This window comes from Carassius carassius, chromosome 50, assembly GCF_963082965.1.
Source record: "Carassius carassius chromosome 50, fCarCar2.1, whole genome shotgun sequence".
In the NCBI taxonomy this organism is placed as follows: domain Eukaryota; kingdom Metazoa; phylum Chordata; class Actinopteri; order Cypriniformes; family Cyprinidae; genus Carassius; species Carassius carassius.
The window spans coordinates 12,993,069-13,019,273 of NC_081804.1; positions in this window are offsets into that span (position 1 = coordinate 12,993,069).

The following is a 26,205-nucleotide window of genomic DNA, read 5'->3' on the forward strand; positions in this document are numbered from 1 at the left end:
AATTTACATAAATAATACTAGTTAAAATAAATTTATTATTATTATTATTATATAAAATATACACCATTATTTTTAATAACTTTAATAATTATAAATAATTTAATAATTATAAATAAATAATTTAAAATACAATATGTAATGTAAAAACAATCATTATAATGTAAATAATGTTGTATTTGATCAAACATTATGTAATATTTTTATTGTAAATATTATATAAATTTAGTTTATTACATATTAAACATTGTGACCTATTGACCGTATACTATAATTTAATATTACATTTTATGTAGAACTTATTTAATATTATATATATATATATATATATATATATATATATATATATATATGTATATATATATATATATATATATATATATATATATATATATATATTGCAATTGTGTGTGTGTATATATATATGCAAACACACACACACACACATATTGTTATTATACAGAAATTATGGTTTATAATTATTTATCTGTTGGGATATTTGTTGTTTTTTACAACCACTTTCTCTTGTCTTATTACTGCTTTCATGTTTCATAATACAGTAGCAGGATTCACAATGCTCTAATAAAGTTGCAACACTATCAGATAAATCAAAAACCGTTTGCACAACCATCATCGCCCTTAAGGTTGAGCAATTTGGGAGCTCTCCAAACCACATCTCCTCCACCTGGATAATTGGCCCTATTACGGCACTGATGCAGTCACATTGGTTTCTACCTCTCATAATCTTTACTGAATTAGAAGCTGTAAGAAGTGAGGAAAATTGACAAAACCACAAATTACTTTAACATTGGCTAAAAACACAACCGTTGCCTGTCAGAATGGTCATTACAGATCCATTTTCCTCATACTTCTTTTCCCCCATTTGAGGAGATAATCTGTACCTTTGGCTTTTATTTTTGAACAGACCATTTTCTTACAACAATGAATATTGATTTTGGAGTAATTATGGCTCTCTCACAAATCTGAATCTTGAAGCATCCTTATTAACTCCCTTTAAGCTTATGAGGGTCAATCAAATGAAGCACCACATTGTCTAGATGGTTCGCAGTGATGTGTAAGGAAATGCTGATGTGGGTCAGGTTGTGCACTGTATATAGGACAGGTTTTAGGAGTTATCTGACATTGTTTGTTTAGTATCGTTCGACAGGTGCGGTCATGTTAAAATACAGGCCAGATATTCTACCCCTTTGAAAATCGTCATATCTGTGCCATATACGTATTACACCTAAATAATTATTTATATAAAACTAGTTATGCTAGTTATGTATAATACAAAAGGAAAGGTGACTTCAAATTTTAAATTAGCATGAAATAGTGGTTCGCAACACATTTCACTTCTGCAATGTGACCTATCTATGTGCGAAATATGATATTTAATGCATAAATTGAGAATAGAGAACACAGAGAATTAGGAACAGTTGTTATATTTTTAAAAGTTTTGTAGAAAACCAAAATTGAATGTAGAACCCCAACATACAAAATGCTTTGCGAAAAAGTAGGCTAAATATTGACTTGTTTTCAGTTTTTTCAACCTTTTGCACCCTTAATAAAAATTTTCAAAATACACAAATTAATTAAAAAACATAGATTTTATATATATTTATATAATATAAAACATAAGCCTCCCGGTTTACATCCAAAATATCTTAAATTGTGTTCCAAAGACGAACGAAGCTTTTATGGGTTTGGAACAACATAAGGGGTAAGTGATTAATGACAACATTTTCATTTTGGGGTGGAGTATGCCTTTAATGATGGATTTGTTTCTTACAAACACACAGGTTTTCTCTTCACAAGACGTTAATTGATGGACTGGAGTCGTGTGGATCACTTGTGGATTATTGTGATATTTTTATCAGCTGTTTTAAGTCTCTTTCTGACGGCACCCATTCACTGCAGAGGAAAAGTGAGTAAATATTTAGTAAATTTACATTTTGGATGTTACCTATTCCATTAATTGAAATAAAGCTGAAATAGTATATAAATGCTGTATTAGATGAAAAAACTAAATATTATTAATTAAAAAAAAACATTATAGAAATTACAAAAACATAACTAAATTACTAAAAGTTTGATAGTATATAAAAAACTAAAAGTACATGAGACCATCACACTGGGACTGTATTCAGGGTGTACGACAATTAGCGGAAGCTAGAGATTACAGTTTATAAAAAAAATTATGAATAAGGGATTTTTACAAATTAATTTGCTGCAATGAATGTGAAATTTTGGAAGTAGCAATAATAGTTTGATAGTAATATACTATCATATAGTACTATCATATACTAATAAATATAGTATTTTTTTTTTGTTCATCATGACAATGCTTATTGGCACCACAAGAACATGCTCAGTCCCAACCATGTGTAAGTTTCTTGCTTAAATTATTGTCTTCGTAACTGGTGCTTTTTGGGTTCCGATAGTGTAGTTACAGCATCTACCAGCAGGGGCTATTGCAGCCTCAATCTGAATCTCCACCTTTTTGTTTCAGAGGTGGAATAATTTATATCATTTTGATGAACAATTACGAAGTACATTGTTTTTTTTCTTTGGGATAACATGCACTGATGAATTGTGCACAATAAGACCAAGAAAGTGTTTTAAGACATGGCCAGTTATGATTTAATGTTGACTTTAAATTAAGTGATTTGGTTTTGAACGAATCAACAATCGAAAACAATTTACGGAAGAAACCTCAGTTAATTCAAGAACTGTTTATAGTGTCATTCTTTATGCAAAATCCTTCAACCTTCCTTAGGAAGCGGAGTTTATACAGGCTTCCAAACATTTGGTCCATCCTGAGCCTATAAACAAAATAATGAGGAAATATGACTTTGAATTCCCCTCAGTCATCCCTCTTTTCTGGAGGTTTACACAAATCCAAACAGTCCAGGGAGGGATTCAGAAAAAGTGACTACTAGTGACTTTCTTTTACAATATTGCACACTTTTTTTTTGCAAAGAACACAGTTGAGTGTTATTCCCTAAAAGCTTTGTCCTGCTGTTTGTTAGCAGTGGAATGACCACAAGAATCTCAACAGCTCAAACCTCTCGATATTTTACTATAAACTGAGGTGGGTAACAGAAGAGGTTGTGAAGATCTTGAGATGCCTGTGGTCTGCTTGGACTTTAAGAAGTAAATTAAAAGGGAATTGCCTGCAAAACGATGACTTAGTGTTTTAAAATGACCATAATGTTGTCTGACTATAATGATTTGGCTTGTAAGTAAACTAATGTTGTGTGTGTGTGTGTGTTTGTGTTTGTGTTTGTGTGTGTGTGTGTGTGTGTGTGTGTGTGTGTGTGTGTGTGTGTGTGTGTGTGTGTGTGTGTGCCTGAGTGATTTGAACATGAGATCACAATGACATCACATAGGCTAGGGGAAACAATAAAATAAATAAAACACTACAAATATGACACCAGCTATTGTTTGACCAAAAACAGACTCTGTAGCATGTTGCTAAGTTAGCAACATAATACTCTAGTATGAGATATTACACACAAGTTTTGGTAAATAAATTCCCTTTATTTTTTATATACAGTAAGAAACAAATTTGGTTGTTTATAATGTTTAGTATTTCATGAAATAAAAGTAAATTAAATAAGTAATATCACATGAGCAAGACTTCTGTTTTCATTCCTGAATGAATCAGTGCTTTGAATGAATCAGTTGAACAAATGATTCAATGTTTTGCTTACAAACAAAGGCTGTGTCCATCTGAAATCATATTCTCTCTGAGTAGGTATTTCTTTTGAATTACTTATTACTTTGCAGCTGAGTGTACATCTCATCTCGTACTACATCAGCCATGTTGTCATTGTCATGACACTTACCAGCATCAGTTGTGTCACTTCACTGCTATTCACATCCTCTCTTGAGGCCTCATGGGACGGGATAGTAAATTGTCTATTGGATGCATACTTCCTGTTGCAACTAGCAGGTAATCTGTGTGATTTTGCCTACTGTTTAATAAATGCTGTGAATTCGGACATGCTACTCTTTTCACATATACTGTTTTCTGCCTACAATATGTTATGGAAGCATGCATATTTGGATGAATGGATGGATCCTCAATGAATCTGCATTTTTTAATGAATCAGTTGAGCGAATGATTCAGTGACTCATTCATAAACATTGGGGTGCGTTCGACTTGAAGCACGGCCACAGACGGCGATCGGTGAGACCAGCCGCTTGCAGTCGGGGGCGGAGCTGAAAATGGAGCCGTCAAGTTGGACACTTTCTTCTCCCGTTAGTGACACTCACGCTGTGTTTGCATACTTCATCATAGATTAAATGAATTAAATGCAATTGTGACGAGTGGGGCGGGGCAGAGAGTCTTGGTACAGGGCGAGGCCGGTAGAGTGATTTGGAAATGAGCTATACTAATACAGTGGGGTATATATGCTTTTATCTGTGTTGTATGATAAACGTGACTAAGACTACAGTAAAAAAAGATTTTACCGTCCTAAAAACACAGATTTGTGGCCATTATTGGTACTGAAAATGTTGAATAAACCCCGAAATACACGTGATCATGTAGTCATGTGGTAATTCTGGCCAATCGTGAAACAGCTGTGTCATCATCAGTGCTCCTGCAGTCGCTCTGGAGAGACTGCGGCGGCTGAATCAGCCGGCTGCTCTCAAAACACTCTCGTGATTCTTTGATGCCACACGTGACAGTCATGTGGCGTCGGCGCCGTCTCAAGTCGGACAAAATTTCTAACCGGCATGCACTGCTTCAAGTCAGACTGCGCTCGGTTTGCGCAATTCTGCGTGAAATCGTACGCACCTATCGAATGAATCGGATGATTAAATGAGTCAGTTATCACACATATCACTTGTCGCCATCTACTGGGAGTAATGATGAAACCCGTAGAAATAATGACTGGTATAAAAACCCACCTGGTTAAAATCCTGTCTAAGTAACAAAACACATTAGATTTGGGAACAAAACATTGAGTCCAGGTTGATGACTTGCTGTGTAACAAAAACAAACAAAAAACATAGCATACAAACATCCCCAAAGGGTTATCAAGCTTTCATCATCACATTGTTTACATGGATATTTAAGCATATGATTGATTTTACAAGAGGTTTTACTTTGTTTGCATTGTCACACACTCCTCCAAGTTCTTGTCTCTAAGACTAAGAGTATCTTTCAGACCATTAAATTAAATACGGATGCAAATGAAACAAGCAAAACAAGTATGACTGAATTATTTCATCACCATATGAAATAAACCGGACACCTTGCGTCGCACACTTTGCTAGAAGAGAGAAATGAACACGTTTCGAGTCACGCGGCCAGTTGAGAACCCAGTGAGGAGTAGGAAAAGAACGCGGAATCACAGCCTGCCATGTTTATGCATTTATGTGGGGATAATTAATCCACGGGGTGACATTTCCCAGCACAAAAATGCAGAGGGGGTTGATCCACCAGGGATAATGTGGAAACATCCACAGACCGGTTTTAAATGTCAGTGTGTGTGTGTGTTTGTATGTGTTAGAGTGTAAGATGAAGCACCGATACAAACCCGCAACGAGTCTTTGACCTACACGGGTGTGACCACAGAAGGCAAACATAATGTAAAGTCATGTTAAACCAACAAACAAGACACTTCGAAGAAGACATCACAGTTTCTAATTGCTTTTCATGTCCTAAATGTCTCAAGCCTGATTTAAAATTTTACGCCTATGTGTATTTTCCCATTAAAAACAGACAAGTTGAACTTTTCACCTGCATGACTTCCTCTCCAAACCAACAGACAATCCCAATGGATCCGAAATTCATGTATTGAAAGGACGAGTGACTGTAATTGAGTGTGTGATACTTATAAACAGCCCATACCGAACTTTCCACTGGGAAAGGCCCACAAGATGAGGTCTGCTTCCTCTTTGCCCCCATTCAAGTTGCGAACTGATTCCTCAACCTCTCGCCATCCTGACCTTTGGCCTCCCACGTCCTGCACTTTCAAAATGTCATGAAGGGGAAAGTAGAGCAAAGGAGACGGAAAGACAGGAGAAAGACTGCAAAAAAAGAAGAAAAAGAGAGCAGAGGGAAAACTCTCCTTTCTTACATCACCGATCATCTCCTGCCATCGGCCCACCGCCACCCTTCCCATCAGCCCCCACCCCTGTGTTTAAATCCGAGAAGAGGCAAGGACGAGTCTCATACACTGGCGCTTTCATTTTTTGAGTGATGATGAATTGCTGCCGCCGGAGCAGGGGAAGGATGCGGCGGATGCCGGGCGGGAGACTCTCCATGCCTGTCTGTGTTTAAAAATGATTGATTAAACTGACACCGGCGCAGGAGTGCAGAGCCGCTCTGTTTTTCTCCCTCATTATGTAAGACAATATTTCAAATCAAGAGAGCACTTGAAGAGGACAGAGAGGGACCCTAGACAGTACACCCTTCAGATAGAGTTTACAGCCAAATATTAAAATATATATGAACGAATATGTCTATGTGATTCTTTTTTGTTATTATTTCTGGGCTTTTGGCATAACAAAAACTGCAGAATGATCATTTATGTGTTTAAAACAAACCCTTTCATTCTTGATATATTGTATATGCTTGGCTTTGCACATGGAAATGTACAGTTTTTAATTTTCTTTTTATTTATTCTGAAATAAATGAAAATATAAGCTGTTTTTGCTCTGAAAAAATGGAGGAATTTCCAGGAGAATGTTGTTTTTTTTAATTGTACTCTTGTCTAAAGAGAAATGAAAACTCATAATTAGGGGTTGAATACAATTTTAAGACAGCTTTTTCATTATTATTATTATTGTTATTAATTAGGTTTAATTAGTTATACTTTGTGTGCTTTTGTGAAAAATGTGCTGTAATCATGTTTTATTTATTATTTAAAAAAAATCAATTAGCAAATATTGACAATATTGGGAAGGAAGTTCATATTAAATTGTAATTAAAATGGTAATCATGAGAAAAATCTTTATGTTAAATACTATATAAAGTGGGGTCTAAACCTCTGTGACTATACTGAAAATCTCATTTTAAAATTATGATTTAAATTTGTACATTTGTAAAACATAAAAATGTTATATTTAATACCCCCCCATCCTCTCTCTCTCTCTCTCTCTCTCTTTCTCTCTCTCTCTCTCTCTCTATATATATATATATATACTACTACTACAACTACATAAATACATAACTACAACATCTTTCATTTCATTGGTAAAATATAATAAATGTTTTATAATAAATAAAAGTAAAAAGGTTATCAGTACAATTGTTATTAAGGGTCATCAGTTCAATTGTCATGTAACTGTTCTGTTCTGTCTCTTTTAGACCATAAAATAGTTTTTTATTTCAACAGCAAAATCCCATTTACTGACCATTTCTGTTTTTAGCTAACAACATCAAGGTCATGGGTCATGGATTCGAATCCCTATATATATATATATAGATAGATAGATAGATAGATAGATAGATAGATAGATAGATAGATAGATAGATAGATAGATAGATAGATAGATAGATAGATAGATAGATTCTTTATTTTATCAGTAAAAATAATACTGCTATTTTTTCTATTTAAAGTTGTGTTATGTTTCTACAGCACAGAAATGTCTCAGCTGATGTGGAGAGCAGAGCAGAAACACAGAGCGCCTTCATTGTGTGTAAAACTCTGATCTGACGCAGACATCAAACTGAGAGATGGAGTGACACGTTTGTGGTAGTTCAAAGTAATGACTGATGTGCAGCATGGTAGACAGACGTCTGACACCGACACACACACAAACAGAAGGGCTCCTGGGCAAAGCAAGAGAGCCTTTCACTCGGGAACATGAATCCAGCTCTCAGTGCTTTCTACATTGTTTCAGACCAAGTTCATACTTATGATGTTATTTGACTGAGTCCGGGCTAATAATAAACGTTTATAGAAAAGTGTGTGACGAATTAAGAAACAAGGCAGTGCAAGTCCACTGAAAGTGCCTCTGTGGTGTAACTAGGCAATGCTAACAAACAGCACCATCTAGCAGCTCTGAGATGCCTAAAAGTGTCAAAATCCTCTGCAACAACAGCCACTGCTAGAACATTTGAATAATGTTTTTTTTTTGGGGGCTCAAAAAGAAAAACAACATTTAAATGAATATTTATTCAACTAATATTTAATTAGAAACAAACTGCCTATGACAATCTAATTACTGCAACTGAATCGATGAATATGCTGGCAACACTAAGGTCATGGGTTCGATTCCCAGGGAATAAAATGTATACTTTGCATATGATGTCTTTGGATAAAAGCATCTTCCAAAACCTAAAAGGTTTATGTCAGCACATGAAATACCAACCACTGAAGAATCAATGAAAAATCAATATCATTGAAGGAGGAAAATCTTGAAAATTTGATATAAAGTTAAATAAGAATACTATTATTTTTTAATTTGATGAGCTAATTAAACATGCCAAGTTGTGTCACCGTAAATTAAAACAGTAATATACAGTATACGCACAGTTAGTAAAATAAAAAAGGAAACAGTTGAACATTTTTCAAGGCTAAAGTATTATTATTATTGCAAAAAGGAGAAACTCATGGCTACATGCACAAGAAACTTTCTGTTTTCATTTTATTTTTTTATTTTTTAAACATTGATACATTTGTCAAGGTAAATATTATTATTTCATATCACAAAAATGAAAAAATAAATCAAGTAAAAGGTAATACTTATACAGCTGTTGCTAGATTTAAGACTTTAGTTTTTCTTTCCTTTTTTTAATATTTTGAAATCTTAAAATATTTTTACAAGGTAAAAAAAAAATCATTATCGTGGATTATTATTATTATCAGTATTTTTTTTTTTTTTTACATTTGACACATTGTGATAAATAAATTAATCTATAAAGTCTGGTTTTGTAAAGAAATGCATTTGTTTAATATATATATTTTGACTGACTGCTCTCATCCTTTATATCTACAGTTTCAGTTTCTACCATCAGGTTCATTGCTCAGACTCCCATTTGCTAAAACAAACAGATTTAAACACTCCTTTGTTCCGTCTGCTGTCTCTCTTCTAAATGCTAGGAGGGTAAGGTAGCTTACGCATTATTTTATTTGATCAGAATGTGCATTATATTTATTTTTATTTTATTATACTATGTGTATTTGTGTTTGTAAGTTTGTGTGCTCCTATGCTGTAAAACTAATTGCCCCACTGGGGGACAAATAAAGGTATTGAACTTGAACTTGATATATATATATATATATATATGCTTTTTTTTTTCGTACATTTTAAGCATTTAAGTGCTTGAGCACAGGCCTTAATATGTATCAAAAGGTTTTTAGGAATAATTCAAAAGTTAATTCAAGCATGTCCAAACTTTTTACCAGCAGTTTCTGAATGAATTAATTGATCCCTAATATAGAGTGCACCAGTTTGACTAAAGCTCCACGTCTCTTGGCAATGTTATGCAATTATTAGAATACAGCCTGAGCACATGAACACAGATCACACGTATTGGACGGGCCGTTGTGTTGTGTTCACATCTGTTGCGCTTGTGCCTCTCAAAGTGTCCAGAGTCAGAATTGAATCATGGGATGTGTGTAGAGTTCAAATGACTGGGGAGACTTGCGGCGCTCAAAATCAGAAGGTGAAAAATGGCGTGGTTATTTGTACCTGACAGAAGTTAAGAGCCTCTCCCTGCGGCCCAGTCGCTCCCTGCTGACCGCGAGCCTACCTTCTCCTCTAGCTGCAACTCACCTTGCAAGAGACACACACACACACACTTGCACACTATCCCAAAAGGTGTGTAAGATGGCCTACTATAAGTGGCGCACTCTGCAAATACTAGGCCAGAGGTGTGTGGGTCTCAGAAAGGTCGAGGAATGTGCATGTATTTGTGTGGGGGGAGACGAATGTTTGTTGTGTTTTGTTTATGTGTGTATGTTGGTGGATTTTCATATTAATCTCTGGGAATGACTGAATGGAGCCACTGATGTCATTAAGGGAACTTCTCGACACTGGTTTAGCACATACTTTTGGAGTACAATCAGCAAAACAGGTCAGGAATGGGCTAATGTAAAGTCAACATGGATCCAAAATATTTTAGAACGACTTTAAAAAGTGTGTAAGGTTAGGAAAACCATCATAAGACTCATTAAATAAAATGATGTTCTAGTTTTAATAGAATTTCAAGGGTTCTAAAGGATTATTTTTTATTTAGGCACTTTAAAGTCAATGTAAAATTAAAATTAACTTTCTTTATATATTTTAAGGGGCCCTGTCTTTCAAAATTTTCCATTGCACTTAGACTTACGAGTCATTTTACATTTACATAAATTAAAATGGGCTGTACCCTTTTACGTTGACTTTCATACTACTGAGGATCCATGGCAGCTAACCAAGATTCAAACTGAAATGAATATCTATATATAATGATTATCTGCAAGATTTAGGAACCTTCTGGACAGATTTATGCAAAGGTGATGGTGATGGAAACTTAAAAAAAAATGCATTAAAGACTGCATTAAATGAATATTTAATGAACATTTAATGCATAAATATTAATAAGAATAAATATTTAAATATATACAGTATAAGATTATCTGCAAGAGTTTCAAAAGCAAACATATTCCAAAATATGAGAACATTTGTATGGGGAAATCAATTGGGAATCATATATGAGCTTTTTTCTTTAAAATAAGCATCGAAAAATGTTCACCCAAATCAGTCTCCATAATCAAGATAGTTGTTACGGATCACTCGGAGACAGAGGAGTAACAGATGAAAGATGTAGTTTATTAAATGGACACAAGCAGAGGAGCGGGAAGTAAGGAGCGGATGGGTGCTGGGATCCGTGCCGGGAAGGAGGGTACCACACACACGCACCGTGGGGTCTTTGGGAGGATCTTGGAGGTAATCCTTGGAGAGAAGACGGAAGAAGAGACTTCGGAGGTTATCCTTGGAGAGAAGGTAAAGAGGAGTTAGTCCTAATAGTTAGTGCAGGAATGATCTTGTCACGAACGTGACCGGACAATGACTGAGTGCGTGTGTGTGGCTTTTGTGGTGCTAAGGTGGATGAAGGTGATGCGGATCAGGTGGTGGTGATTAGTACTCAGGTGAGGGTGTGCGTCGTGATTGTGTGGTGGAGGAACCTGGCGTGTTTGTGACAATAGTAAACCAAACTGAAATTAAACTACACTATATATATATATATATATATATATATATATATATATATACAGTACAGACCAAAAGTTTGAGTATAAGTACTGGCTACCTCTTGGGCTAGTTTAGAACATGCAACCACAATTATAGGAAAGAATGATTTGACGGTTGTCCAGAAGACAATCATCAACACCCTCCACAAGGAGGGGAACCCACAGAAGGTCACTGCTGAAAGGACTAGCTGTTCACAGAGTGCTGTATCAAAATATATCCATAGAAAGTTGACTGGAAGGAAAAAGAGTGTTAGGCAAAGGTGTACAAGCTACAGGGATGACCACAGCCTTATGAATATTGGGCCGATTCAAGAACTTGGGAGAGCTTTACAAGGAGTGGACTGAAGCTGGAGTCAGCGCATCAAGAGTCTCCACGCTCAGACATCTTCAGGAAAAGGGCTACAGCTGTCACATTCCTAGAACCAAGCCACTAATGAAACCAGGAAAAAAACGTCAGAAGCATTCCACCTGGGGTAAGGAGAAAAAGAACTGGTCTGTCGCTTAGTGGTCCACAGTCCTCTTTTCAGATGAAAGTAAATTTAGCATTTCATTTGGAAATCAAGGTCTGGAGTCTGGAGGAAGACTGGAGAGGCACAGAATACAAAGTCCAGTGTAAGGTTTCTGAAGTCAGAGAATATTTGAGTGCTGTGACGTCTGCTGGTGCTGGTCCATTGTGTTTTATCAAGTCCAGAGTCAATGCAGCCATCTACCAGGAGATTTTGGAGCACTTTATGCTTCCATCTGCTGACAAGCTTTATGGAGATGCTGATTTCATTTTGTGGCAGGACTTAAGCACCTGCTCACAGTGAAAAAACCACTTCCAAGAGGTTTGATGACCATGATATTACAGTGCTTGATTGGCCAGCCAACTCACCTGACCTGAATCTCACAGAGAATCTATGGGGTACTGTGAAGAGGAAGATAAGTAACATCTGACAAACAATACAGAGGAGCTGAAGGCCGCTATCAAAGCAACCTGGGCTCCTGAGCCCCAACCAAGTATTGAGTGCATTATTAAACCTGCTTTGGAGATCTTGAACATTTCTGTTCAATAAATCTTTTGTTGATTGATCTTTGAGAAAAAAATCTAAATTTTGGAGATACTGAATCTTTAATTCTCCTAAGCTGTAAGTCATAACCATCAGAATTAAAACAAAAAACTCTTGAAATATTTCAGTTTGTGTGCATTGAATCTAGAATGTAAGAAATGTTGCTTTCCACTTTTCCATGGTATTATATTTTTTAATATTTGTTCAAACCAAATAGGTTTCCCGTACACACAAACACACACACAATATATTTATATATATATATATATATATACAAAGAATGCACTTTCATATATCTCAGTTTCTTCAGGATATCAGAGATTTTATGTTGCACGAGTAGAGGCACTAGCCTTCTTCTTCATGATTCTTGACAAATTCACACCGTCACACATTAGTGACCAGTCTCTGAAGCTGGGCGGGCTACTAATTTATCCTTTAGCTCTGTGGAGCTGTGTATCACAACACTCAGGAAGACAAATGTCAAAACACATGTTGCCAGACTGGGGCTTTGAGCAAAAGAATCCTTTAATTGGGTGAACAGGGACCGGGTCCAATCCCAGGCACCCTCGGCGTCTTCTTCTGCACCCTCCTCCTCTCTCCTCTTTTTCTTTATACATGTTAACAAAAGGCAGGAAGATGAAAAAGACAACATCTTTCCCATCCCTTGCTTTGTGCCATTATAGAACAGACGCGTTGAGGGTAAAGAGGTACGATGCTGTGCTTCAAGGAGCTGAGCTTTATATAACTTCCTTTTGAGTTTTCGCCTTGTTTCATGTTTATTTCACTTCGTCTTTTCCACAGCCTCACAGTCGTGATTGACACCAGCTTCCTGCGTGCTGTAATAACAATTATTCTTTATAGACACTCGCAGCGATCCCACTGATAGCTCCTGGATATATTTGTCTGAGTTTAGGAAGATGTGTTTAAGAGGAAAGAAAAGATCTGTTCATCATCAGCGTTGTGATCTGATGCCTGCCCGTTTCCACGCTTGCGCCTCGGTTAAGAGCTCAGCGCTTGTAAAAGATGACAGAGAGCAAATGAACATGACGCTCACACTGACTACATTGCACTGCAATAAAGAAATTAATAAATGTGTTGTATTTTTGTCTTGTTTTCCAATAAAATATCTAAACATCCTTCAAGCAAAATACACTTAACTGGGAAGGAAAACAGTGTAAGATATTAACTTTTTTCAGAGAATATATATATATATATATATATATATATATATATATATATATATATATATATATATATATATATATATTCCCTTCCCTTTTTTTGCTTCCAATCCATATATATATATATATATATATATTAAATTATTTAATTAGAAAATTGGAGAGAGAGAGAGTGTGAGAGAGAGAGAGAGAGAGAGAGAGAGAAGAGTTATTTATATATATATATATATATATAAATAAATAAATATATATATATATATATATATATATATATATATATATTGCACCTGAAGGAACATTTTAAATTAAATGTTTATTTAATATATCATTATTATTTTACTAATTATTTGTATAATAATATAATTGATTTTTTGTACTTGATTAGAAAGAAAAATGTAAATAATTTTTTGAAATAAATGCATTACATAATTTAATAATTATTCAATAAGAATATATTTTCAAAATGTATTAATTATTTAAATAATATAAAATAATAAAATTAAAAATAAATACTTTATAATGATTTACCTATATAATTACAATATATTTATTAAATAATTACTAATTATTATTACTACTACTACTACTAATAATAATAATAATAATACAACCATTGAAAAAGTAGGTAATAAAAATACATTTAATTCAAGAAATAGACTGGGGTACGTTATCACATTTTTTCAATCCATTGTCAATCTATTAGTTTCGAGAAACTAGCCCCAGTCTTTATTTTGTGCTTCTCACAGATGGTTAGATATTTATTTTTCTAGGAAACAAGACAAAAATATGATTAAACTAATATTTTTTGCATTACTGTGTCTTGAAATTTCCTTATGACTTTGACATTGCAAAAGGCCCACATGAGGTGGTTCTCAGCTCACTGCTGCACAGGGTTTAAAAGTTTAATGTGGAATAAAATACTTATGTAGTAGCTATAACACATTTTCATGCACTGACTGTGTCAATTTCTCAGAGCTGTATGACTGCATACTATGATTTCTTTCTTCCCTTTTTTGACTTCCATTTTAGAAGAGAAATATTCACAGGAATAAAAACTGTGACAACTTGCCCTGATCTCCCTATGACTCAGGCATTTGTTAAATATGAAATGTAATTTTTAGCTGCATTTCATAAATAGTTATAAAAAGTCAGAGATATAAAAATTAAGAAATACATATTTTTTCACTGTGTAAAAAAGAAACTTCATTCATTCTATTGGAATATTATGGCCACTTGTATAGATATATTGGTCCTATATCTCCGTTGATTCATTAAGAGAAGACGGTACAGTGATTTATCAACAGCTCCATCTGGGTTCATCTGTCAGTAGTGCGTTTGTGAAGCTCCATCCCTGTCTGCACTAATTAGTGAATCTGGGTACAGCCGTATGAAGAGGCCTTGGACAGATTCGGGGAGAGCTTCAGTAACCCAGCTCCACAATCTGGCCTCTGTCCAGTTCCTCAAAATTAATTCATGTTCCCTGAAGTAATTACATAACTGTGTTTGGTCCATTTGGAGTTTTCACAATACACATTTTAATTAACGCAATAATTCATATCAATTGTGCAAGACCTGGATTATTGCACCTTCTATAACAAGAATGGCTGTTTTCGGCAGGATGCGGCATATTAAGTTTAAACAACCTGCAACCAAACCTGTGCATTCATGAAATTACAATTTCAAACAGTAAAAGCAAAGTAGCAGAAGAAATGCAGCTCATTTTCTCCCTCGGTCACCTGTAGTTTAGGCCTTTTTTCACTCACCTTTGTGTTTATCTGTGAAACAAAACATGTCGCTTTGGTCCTCTCCCCACATTTCTCTTTCTCCCCCCTCCCTCCATCTCTCTCCCCCCGGCCAGACCTCATGGTGAGCTCCAGGCACTGTTTATTGATCAGCTCAAACTCCCAAATAAACGAGCGGAGAATGAGAGATGTGCTCGAGGGAGCCGAGCCCAGTCCCAGCTCTCTGGGCTCCCATCAATTTTAATCACCGCTCTAATGAAGAGACTCCTCTCTGCTGGATGTCCATAACTCAGAGCAGCGCACTGCTACCTCCGCCAGCGCCACCAGATCAGTCTTCCTGCTCCCCCTCGCCTTCAATACCTGCCTAATGCCCCTTTTTCTAAATAAACTATGCATTAGCTAATGGCTCACAGGAATGATAATGGATAATGGCTTGGGAAATCTCATTTTGAACTGGAACAGAAAGCGAGAGGCTGAAGTTTTGTGTGTTTAAAGAATATCTTTGAAAAGTCATATACATCTTGGGCTACAGTTCAGCGAGGTAGCATTCCCAGTTGACGTCTTACAAGAATAACCTTGATAAGACATGCATTTTTTCTTCACTATTAGGGATATTTCTTCACGCAGCTCTAACCTTTCATGAAAGGCATGTCGCTCCGCCATATGTCTGTACTTGTTTTGACCTTGAAAATCTCTGAATTGGGTGCAACAGTGGTCCCAATAAGACTGCAACTTGCATGTAATCTTAAAATGGTTATTTTTCAATGTGCACATGACTGAAATCTACTATTATGAGCAGATGTCTCAAGGTAACAGTTGCAACCCAGGTAAAGAAACTCATAAACCTCCAGACCAAAGGCCCAGAAATGTCTTTCTTCTGCCCCACTCATTCTCTTAAAGAATATAAGAAGTTTCGCAAACTCTAAAACCTCCAAAACTTTTCTGAGCTGCTGAACCAAGCGCTTTTATTTTACGTCTGGTGATGCCCGGAATCTTTCTCCGGCATCTGGTCCTCTCACGCCGGGTAAGAGGAAGAATCCATCACCTTCCCCCAGGGTTTGCATAATCTTCTCATGGAGGTGAGGAACCACAGTTTTGGCTATTCGCTGCCTCGACCTGGGATTTCGTCTGTCTGCTCGTGTTTGATATCTGAACTCAGCAGAGTAGAGACACATATGGACGGCTCATAAAGCTAGCGTGGTTTATGGAATGGCCTGACAGGAATACTTGCTCCAGCTTGAATGAAGAGAGTGAAACTGAGACTATAGATCTAGAACAAAATTGTTCCTTGAGGAATTCTGTAAGACTGACATTGAATTTGCCTTTTTTTCCCTATCAAACAACAAGATCAAGAGACTATATAAAGTGGATAGTTTCTTTCAGACTGGTAACATTACGGCAATCAAACTTAGTTAACTTGCAGTTGTTTCTGAATATAGCACAGCATTTCTTGTGTACATCTTACTTTGTTTGATTGGTCCAATTTTGAAACCCTATATATTTGATCTCATGTAATGCTTTTAAATCTGTTTACTTTACTTTACAATGGTAGCATTGTGTATATGTTTTACAGACATTTACCATAGTAATACCACATTTTTGGACATCTACCACAGTAATATTATGGTTTTGGACATTTGCCATGGTAATACCATACTTTGAAAATTCACTAAATATTGCCTTTTTTACTTTTTTTTCTTCAAGTATTTAGCATAATACATTTCTTTCTTTCTTTCTTTTTTTCTTAAATGAATTGTATGCCATGACTTTTCATGTTTTGAAATTTCTCTTATCATGGCAATTATACCAAAGTAAAAATGTTCACAGCTTTTGAACATTTACCAAAGTAATGGCATGCCTTGGCATGCCTAAGAATCTTTTGTGACTCACAGTCTGTAGAAAGCAGTAGAACAGTAAATCTGAAAGAGCTGAATTTTGTAGTTTCTTGTCATGCCAGAATCTGTTGGATCAGCTTGTGCTCAAAATGGCCTTTGCATTTTTAAAATTAAAATGGTTTTCTGTTGTGTTCTTGTAATGTGGAGCTGCTAAATAACAGCATTCTTCTGGATGACTTGAGGGACTTCCTCTCGACTGGGACATATTAACATCAACTACTCTGAAACACAGACAAAGAGAGTGAGAGAGAACAGTATAACAATAACAGTAATGTTTGATCTGTCTTTTCTGGCCCTGTGCATGGGGCTAGTCTTTTTGTGGATGCTGGGATTTGCTGTAGCCCTTAGGCAACATCTGCTATATTAGTGTTTGGATGTGTGAGGGGGCATTTGGCCAAATGGTCAGAGAACAGAATGGATAAAAGGGGCCTGAACTGCAGCTGAGGTGATCCTCTGATAATATCACCAGGGAAACGTGTTCAAAACCCAACATCACAATGGGGTACGTCGGACATCTTCATAAGAATCATGCAAAGCCCCCCTGTCTGTCAGATTGAAAGAGCATAAGTGTGTGTGTGTGTGTGTGTGTGATTTCCCTTCTAATAAAAATACCCGCTGGTCTCTCTCGGTCTGCCCCAGCCATAGGAAATCTATCTTGAAGAGATTATTTCATCAGAGTGGTCACGTCCCCTCTGAGGGTCCGACTGTTTGTGTGAGCATCTGTGTGTGTGTTGCTCTCTGGAGGAAGTCTTTCATTCGTGTAACAGGCATGAGTGATCCAACCCTTTGCTCATTTAAAGGGCTTTTCCTGCAGTCTACACCTCTGCCTTGAGGCAATGAGCCATGATGGGGTTGCAATGAAAGCCGCCGAACAGTAAATCCTTCCTCTCCGTTCACCTCTGCTTAACACCAGCTGTGGTGGGGTGTCCGTCAAAGTCTCAGGACCTCAAGATCTGTTTTTGTGAAAAATTAAATATGATATAGTACCTAAACAAACTACTGTAAAAAAAAATTAAAAATAAAAGACGAAACAAAACAAAGCTAAACAAAAATAAAACAAAAACAGAGAAACATTCTAAACAAAACAAAACCGAACACAACAAAGCAAATACAAAACAAAAAGCAAAAATACCAAAAAAAAAAAAAAAAATTATATATATATAAATCATAATTTTAGTAACAATAAACTACTGTACATCTTAGATTTTTACGAGAGTATGAAGTTTGGAAATGTTACAAGCTAGATTCAAATTCAAACTGTCTTCATCAGCACCATGGGTTACCACTCTAAAGCACATGCAGTAACCACTAGGCCATGTTTATGACTGCTCCTCAAGTCTGCTTTGGTAAAGATGAATTATAATGATCCATAGGTTTATGGTGTGGTGTCATCTTGGGGACGTCGGGAGGAGATGCTAACTGCACTGATAAATGGCCTTTTACTGTTCAGCTCTGCCCATTAAACATGTTTCTTATTATCGATCAAGCTAAACAACCTGATGGAGGGGGAGAGAAGTCACCTTGATATAATTCTATCTATCAATCATTCCTGCGGCCATCACAGACACGGCTGGCACTGCTATTAGCACAGGCTGGCATTGTGTTTGGGCAGAAGAGCAATCGGTTCTTTGGTGATTAGAGTGATGAACGGTCGAACATCATGTGTATGATGGTGTTTTTTAATCATTCAAATCTCATTTACTCTAGCTGGTAAAATTCTGAATTTCTTTTCAAAAGTATTACAGACATTTTGACTTGTGTGTTTCTCTTAGTCTTTTTTCTGCTCCCAATTTGAATGCACACAAGCTAGAAAAATATAAGCTTGGTGAAAATATACATGCTTGGCGAATGGTTAAGCTCGCTCTTCTTCTAGATTCAGAATTACCATAATACAGAAACCTACCATGAAAAATTTGTCAAGAATGAAAAGTCTAAGGAGCTCAGAGATCAATTAAGCCTAAATCATGGGGTTAAAAATAACCCAATGTTCAAAATATGGACATACAAGTGCCCTTGTATGCTTTCTGAAAATGCTGTTGCATGGGCGAACATCAGATACCATAATTAATGCTATTTTATATGGCAATTGACTGCAAGATTCTCCTTCACAAAGCAACAGCTGCTAGACCTTCATCCTTAGTTTACATCCAAGGCCATCATTTCCATCGTAACTGGAATGGAAAAGATACAGACCTTACATATACAGTAAGTCATTATGGACAATGTAAGATCACTGGATACAAGAAAGGAAAGACTCTAAGATCTCACTAGGATCCATAGGGACTTTAAAGATGGGTTTCACTCTTAGAAACTTGACTAGGAGCTTATACTCCTGATTTCAAGGCTGCACTTGTTGGATTTCCCATCATATGCACATATTAGAGCAAGAAAGCTCTTGAATGGCATGACTGGGACAATGCTCTTCAACTACTTGAGTGCCTTCAACACCATTGAGACTCTAAAACAAAATCTCAAGTCGTGTTGTAGTGTTGTGCAGACTGTTGTCTGCTATGGCGAAGAGAAAGATTTTAAATGAAAAAAAATTTGGTCTCTTCCTCATACACAACTATAATAAGGCTTAAGACCACTTGAAATATAGTGTTTGAGACGCATAGTCCACTTTTATGTTGCTTTTTTGTCCACTTTGGAGCCTGAGAGTGTTTGTCCCCATTCATCTTCATTGTGTGGACATGAGCAGTTCGGACCTTCTTTAAAATTTCACCTTTTCTGTTCTGCAAAGATTTGGATTTACATTATGGTGAGTAAATGATGACAACATTGTTTACAGTAAAAAGTAGGTTAAAAAAAAAAAAAAAAAAAAAAAAAAATATATATATATATATATATACAGCGTTCCTGTAGCTCAATTGCTAGAGCATTGCTATCAAATGCAAGGTTGGGGGTTCGATTCCCCGGGAACACATGATAGGTAAAAATTGATAGCCTGAATACACTGTAAGTCGCTTTGGATAAAAGCGTCTGCTAAATGCATAAATTTAATTTAATTTAATTTTAATTTATATATATATATATATATATATATATTTTTTTTTTTAAGTTTAGCAAAAATCTAATTTAAAACATACCATGTGGAGATTTAAAATGTATTAGATCATTACAAAATACTGTCTGTTTAAAGCTAGCAATGATACTCACAAAATAAAAGTGAAAATTTACCATCAGGCTCCTCATGAAGCTCCTGTTTTCGACTAAAGGTCAATGACTCATCCATGTGGCCACTGCGGCCCTCCTCTTGTTCTCCAGCCGCTCTCCAATCAGGAAGGCACAAGGAAACAATTTGCCCAACACCTGGTCTGGGATCATGCTGGAACACGCTCTGCCTGCACTCGTTCGGGTCGCAGCCGTGATGGAGCTCTTGTGGCTTCCAGAAGTTTCTGTACTGTTGAAAGACATATGGCTGGGTACGGTTTTGCGTAACCTCTCTGAGCCCTTACCATCTGCCTGCAGGCCCAGGTGTGCCCGGTCTGGCAGGCTTCAGCTCAGCTTCCCCGCACCACTGGAGTGCTGTCATTCACCGCTGCACTCCAAACATTAAATCAGTCAGCGGCATGGGCTACAATTAAATCAACAACAGACTGAGAATAAACTCTGTTCCTCTGATCTGTTATACCGTAAAGCAATATCATTATGTCACCGCCTGGCAGACATATTAACCACAGTCTGAATGGTCGTTTACTGGACCAAATGTACTGCTTCTGTTGATTTATAATAGTGAAGATGTATAATAGTGCCTGCTTCCATATAACAGTGAAAACACGGAAAGCTGGAAGATTGTCAATGGCCAGGAAAGAGTTAAAATTAGCAAATTGTTATTTGGTAGAGTTACACTGCTACTCCTTGGAATAAAGTGACAAGCTACTGGAAAAGCTATTATTTTAAAATTAGCTACTGTTTAATTTAATAGCCTTGCCTCTCCTACACTCATTTAAGTTAGCCATTACTAAGCTTAGGCAAATAATTATTCACCCATTGTTTTAGCGAAGTCACATTCAGGGAGTGTTTACACGACACATTCTTCATCTTAAAATTGAAGAGTTTTCATGCATTTTGGCCTTTCATTTATATGACAATGGTGTTTTGGGGGCCTAAAAACGCAATGAAAAATGTGTTTCAAAGTGCACGTTTTAAAAAAAAAAAAAACATCATTTTCATTCTCATGGATCCATGTGAATAGGCATTGCTTTTATAACAATGTAGTCTGTATGATAATTTTAAGAATGCAAAAAAAAAGTTTTTAAGTACATCGTTATCATGTAAATATACCCTCAGTCTTGCTCTATTCTGATATATAAGGTATACATTGGCTAGTTCAAATAAGCCAAAAGAAAGCTTTCAGCGTCAAATTATTTGGTTTTGTTGTGAAACCATAAATAAACCCTTTTCTTTTCCATTAATCCACTCTACTGAATGTGTCTTCTGTACCCCTGACCTACATCATTCAGAACATGTTGGAGGCCTATATATATTTATCCATTTTAATCTTTCATCTTAAAACTCAACCATACATTTATGCAGTCCTGAAAAGACATGCAGTAATTGTAAAAAGGTGTTCATTCAGTAACTTGAAGCCCCTCGCTTTACTGCCTGTAGCCAAGCAGGCAAATCCTCTATTGTGTTTCCTGCCACCAAGAAACCAGTTCGGATTAACTATAGCAATTTGTCCATTACAAACATAGCCTTTAGCTCCACATGTTTAGTCCCCTAAAGTAAAACAAAAATCCCAGAGCCACAAGAGCATTTTTTGACGGCGCACAAGGCTGTGATTGGAGGGTTTTATAAATGTTGATTGTAGGGACATTCTAGTAACATGGTCTGCTGAATTACAAGACTAAAACATAGGATTGTAGGGAGAAGGAAGCGGCGTTTGATCACTCATCAGGTGTCAACGACAGCTCTGAAACTCAGGCCGAGGCGGCTGCTCTTGTTTGTGTCTCGCTCACAGCTCTTCAAAGTGCCTCTGCGGCTCGCCAGCGCTCATTTAAATGGAAACTTTCTTTCAAATTTCCACTGTTGCTCCTGTTGACACAGGACAGTTTCCTGAGGAAAATAATAGTTATTCATCTATTTCTTCCTTTATTCCTTTTGCTTTTTTTTTCACTCTGCCCTCTTCTCTCGCTCATGTTTGTGAGGATGATTAATGGCCGGATCTGAGATGCAGAACAGAGGTTATCAAAGGATTTGAGCTGTTCTACAACACCACATTAATTACATCACACGGCAGGGAAGGTGCCAGGCGGCACTAGGAAGTACAACAAACATGGTTTTGATCTGTACAAGAACTGTGTTTGGTATTTTAGTAGAATTGCATAAGAGTGTTTACATTGTAAATTTAACAGTTAATTATTATAATAAAATGCCCCAAATTTTAATACCAAAATCAATGCAGGCTAAGTAATTTGCAGTGGAAATATAACCATACTGCACTACACTGTAGGATAATAGTGTACATTATTGAAAGGAAAATGTAAACTTGTTTTTTTCCTCTTAAAAAACAATGTGTCTTGATGTTCGTCATGAGAAAGAAAAACCCAGTAATCTCGCATATGTCTCCTAGAGTTTAAAAAGTGATTTCAACATCATCTGAGCTCATATTCACAAAAATACAAAATTCTACAATAAAATATCCCCAATCTCAATATACGTAACTCATCAAATTGCATTCAATTGTTCTAAGACTAAATATATTAATAATACCTACAACTAGTAGGGAGGAGTGTACTGTAAATACACATTAAACCCCCTTGTATACTAAATGATGAAGAGAGAATCTGAGCTCGTCATGAAGACATGTGAGAGAAAGAGGGACAAAATAGCACTCCTGTTCAATCGCAACACCCTTCAGGAGCAACAGACAACCTTAACTTCTCAATTTAACTTTAACGAAAAAGGAAAAGAATCGAATCTCTGTATATACACGGAAATGGTAAATGTTAGCTCGCCTGCTGCATCCTACTCCATATCACTTGGCCTGTTATGAAAAATAGTTTGCTATTTTGGAACCCCCTGGCAGCCATAGTGGATCACCACAGACCCCAAGCTCATTTATCTTTTGTCAGAGATGAAGCCAAACTAACGCCATCTCCCGAAGCGGCTAAAGAATGAGGAGGGGAGGAGGGAGGTAAAAATAAACCGCCGGCACTCAGGTAACGACACAGAGAAGTCACTTTACAAGTAATGTGTGGCTTTTTAAAAGTGGAACTCTGTCGTTCCATTAGGACATTAAACACTTTTTGTTCCCAGGCAACCTGATTAGAAGTGTCTTTCCCCAGCTGAAAGTTTGGGAAGAAACACGATGACAGGGTGCAAAATAAGAGAAGTGTTTTGCTGACTGCATGGTGAATGACTTCCTCACTGTCCTGAAACATTAATGTTTGACAGAATCAGCTCAAATTGAGGCGTAATGGAAACTACAGTGCAACGGTGATATATAAGGCTTGTTTTTGTAACTTTCTCTCTCAACTCTGACAGTGTAAAAATGTGTATTAATGAATGTTAAATCTTTATAATATCATAAGTGAGATGGGCCAATAGGTATCACGTTGGACGCAGCTTCCATCAGACCCAGCAGTTTTTGAAACTGCCTGACAGTGAGTGACCGGCCTTCTCTCACTCTAGCGATTGTGGTGAGGATCGACTCAATCCGAGCAGGTGACATGCATGCCTGCATTGTGGTCGAATCCCACACCACCCCCAGATAAGTGGTTATCTGTACTGGAGAAAGCACACTTTTCTTGGCATTTAGACTTAACCACAGCTCTCTCATATGGGCGAGAACAACATCTCGACGCCGAACCGCCATCTGCTCTGATTGAGCTAAAATCAACCAATTGTCACTATAGTTCAGTATGCGGATGCCCTGGAGTCGTACCGGAGCCAGGGCTGCATCCACACACTTCTTGAAAGTGCGGGGTGAGAGTGCAAGGCCAAAGGGAAGTACTCGATATTGGTATGCTTCGCCGCCGAAAGCAAACCTCAGAAACTTCCTGTGTAGGGGAAGGATGGAGATGTGGAAATATGCATCTTTTAGATCTATCATGACAAACCAGTCCTCGGACCTGATCTGAGACACGACCTCTTTGAGTGTGAGCATCCTGAACTTCAGTCACTTGACTGAGCGGTACACTAGATGCAGATCTAAAATGGGACGCAACCCCTCATCCTTCTTTGGAACAATGAAGTACCAGCTGTAGAACCTGGACTCTCTGTCGTGAGGAGGGACCACCTCGATGGCCTCCTTCCTCAGGAGAGCATGCACTTCCTGTTCCATAACCAGAGCCTGCTCGGGATCCACCAGCATTGAATCAAGGCGGAGGAGAACCGAACTGAATTCTGTAGCCTCTTTCTACAGTGTGCAGGACCCATTGAGACACATTTGGCAGTAGTTTCCATACTGCTAAATGATCTACTAAGGGAGTCAGTCTCTCGAGCCTCAAAGGATAAAGCAAGCGCCGGCCAGAGATGCAGGAAGTGTGGCGCTGCGTCGCAGTGTCTTGTTCATTCGAGGAACCTCGGCATGTAAATTGGGAAAAGAAGGCAGGCTTCGTCCCAGAGGTGGCGGTTTAGTTCACAGAAAACGCTCATCAAGTTTGCTTCTCTGTGGTTCAGCCAATCGATCTTTAACTTGGCCACAGCATGAATAACCACCTCCAAAAGCACCTCATACTGGGGCAATTGAGGGGGCGAATCCTCAGCGATGTTCACCACATCAAATTCCTCGGAGGAAGATAGATGAAACACAGAGCCCACTCCCCGGGGAGAAATAGTGCCGGAGCGCGCTTCCGATCCCTGAGAGCGGGTGCTGGACCTGGCAGGTGAGGAAGAAGATAGGGACTCGCCCGTCTCCATTCCCTCTGCCAAATCCAACTGCGAACCCCACGGGCGAGATCGCCGATCCACCCAGCGGAAGCAGGACCAGCACCGTGGGGAACACTGGCAAAGGCTCCCTCGGTGAAGAGAGCCCTCTGGGAGCGGAGAACATGCAGGGCAAGCTGCTCGCAATGCAGGCAGTGGGCCCCCTCGAGAACCGACTCTAACACAAGATCATGCAAACTCCTCCCAACACTTCCCGCTGCCCTGTATCTTGCTCTTTCATTGGCTGTAGGTCAACACCAATGTATTTTCCAGTCAGAATTAATTTCACACAGCAAGATTTTGATTCTAGAATATTCTCTCAGATCACGTCTTTGATAATTCACACTGCATGATCGTCAATAGCGTGAATGAACACCGATTTGCCTCCAATGCGGGGCATTTGTTGGTGAGTGAAAATCGTGCAGTGTGGCTAAAATCGTGCAGTGTGAACACACCACAAGAAACAGGAAATAAGGCTTAGAAATGCAGACACTAGCAAGACTTAAAGAAAAATAGCGAGAATCTGGCTTTTATAGGGTGAGCTAACCATGCTAATATGGCTGCCGTGGTGGAGGAATTTCCCTTGCGGTAATCCTGGGTGGCTCAATAGTACGTTATGCGGTATTATCGCCATATATGTGTGTGTGTGTGTGTGTGTGTGTGTGTAAAACTATATAGCATGGTCACATTCAGAAATCAATGAAACTGAAACCAAATAGTGTTGAAACAGGAAGTAAAGTAAACAGAAGAGAATGACAAAATAACGAGCCACATAACAGTACATAAACCTGACAATAAGATCGTTAGGCTATTTTTAGCCTATATCTATAACAGTTCGTTCTGATCCTCGAATCTGACTGGACAAGAGACTTTTGCGAGTTCTAGATGGGCTGTCAGTCAGTCTTTAAACCCTTCATTCAACTACATGTTCAAAAACTCTCATTAATTTAAAGAGAGACGTAATGAAACACACTACTGAAATCAGTATATTATCAGATATTGCGGTTATCGTAACAACCCTACATGCTAATGAGACACAGGTGCAAACAATGAGTACTGATGAAACTGGGAAGAGGATTATGAGGGAATGAAGTTATTGAGAGTAGCAGAAGTCTGCGATGGAGTGCCCACTAGTGGACAACCAGTTTTTACAAGTGATTTTCCTACATAATGTATGCAATTTATAAATTACAGTACATGTTGGCCAAAACAAACATGATATTTATTGTATGTTACCTTTAACTTTTTTGCCAATTCATGTCATTCAA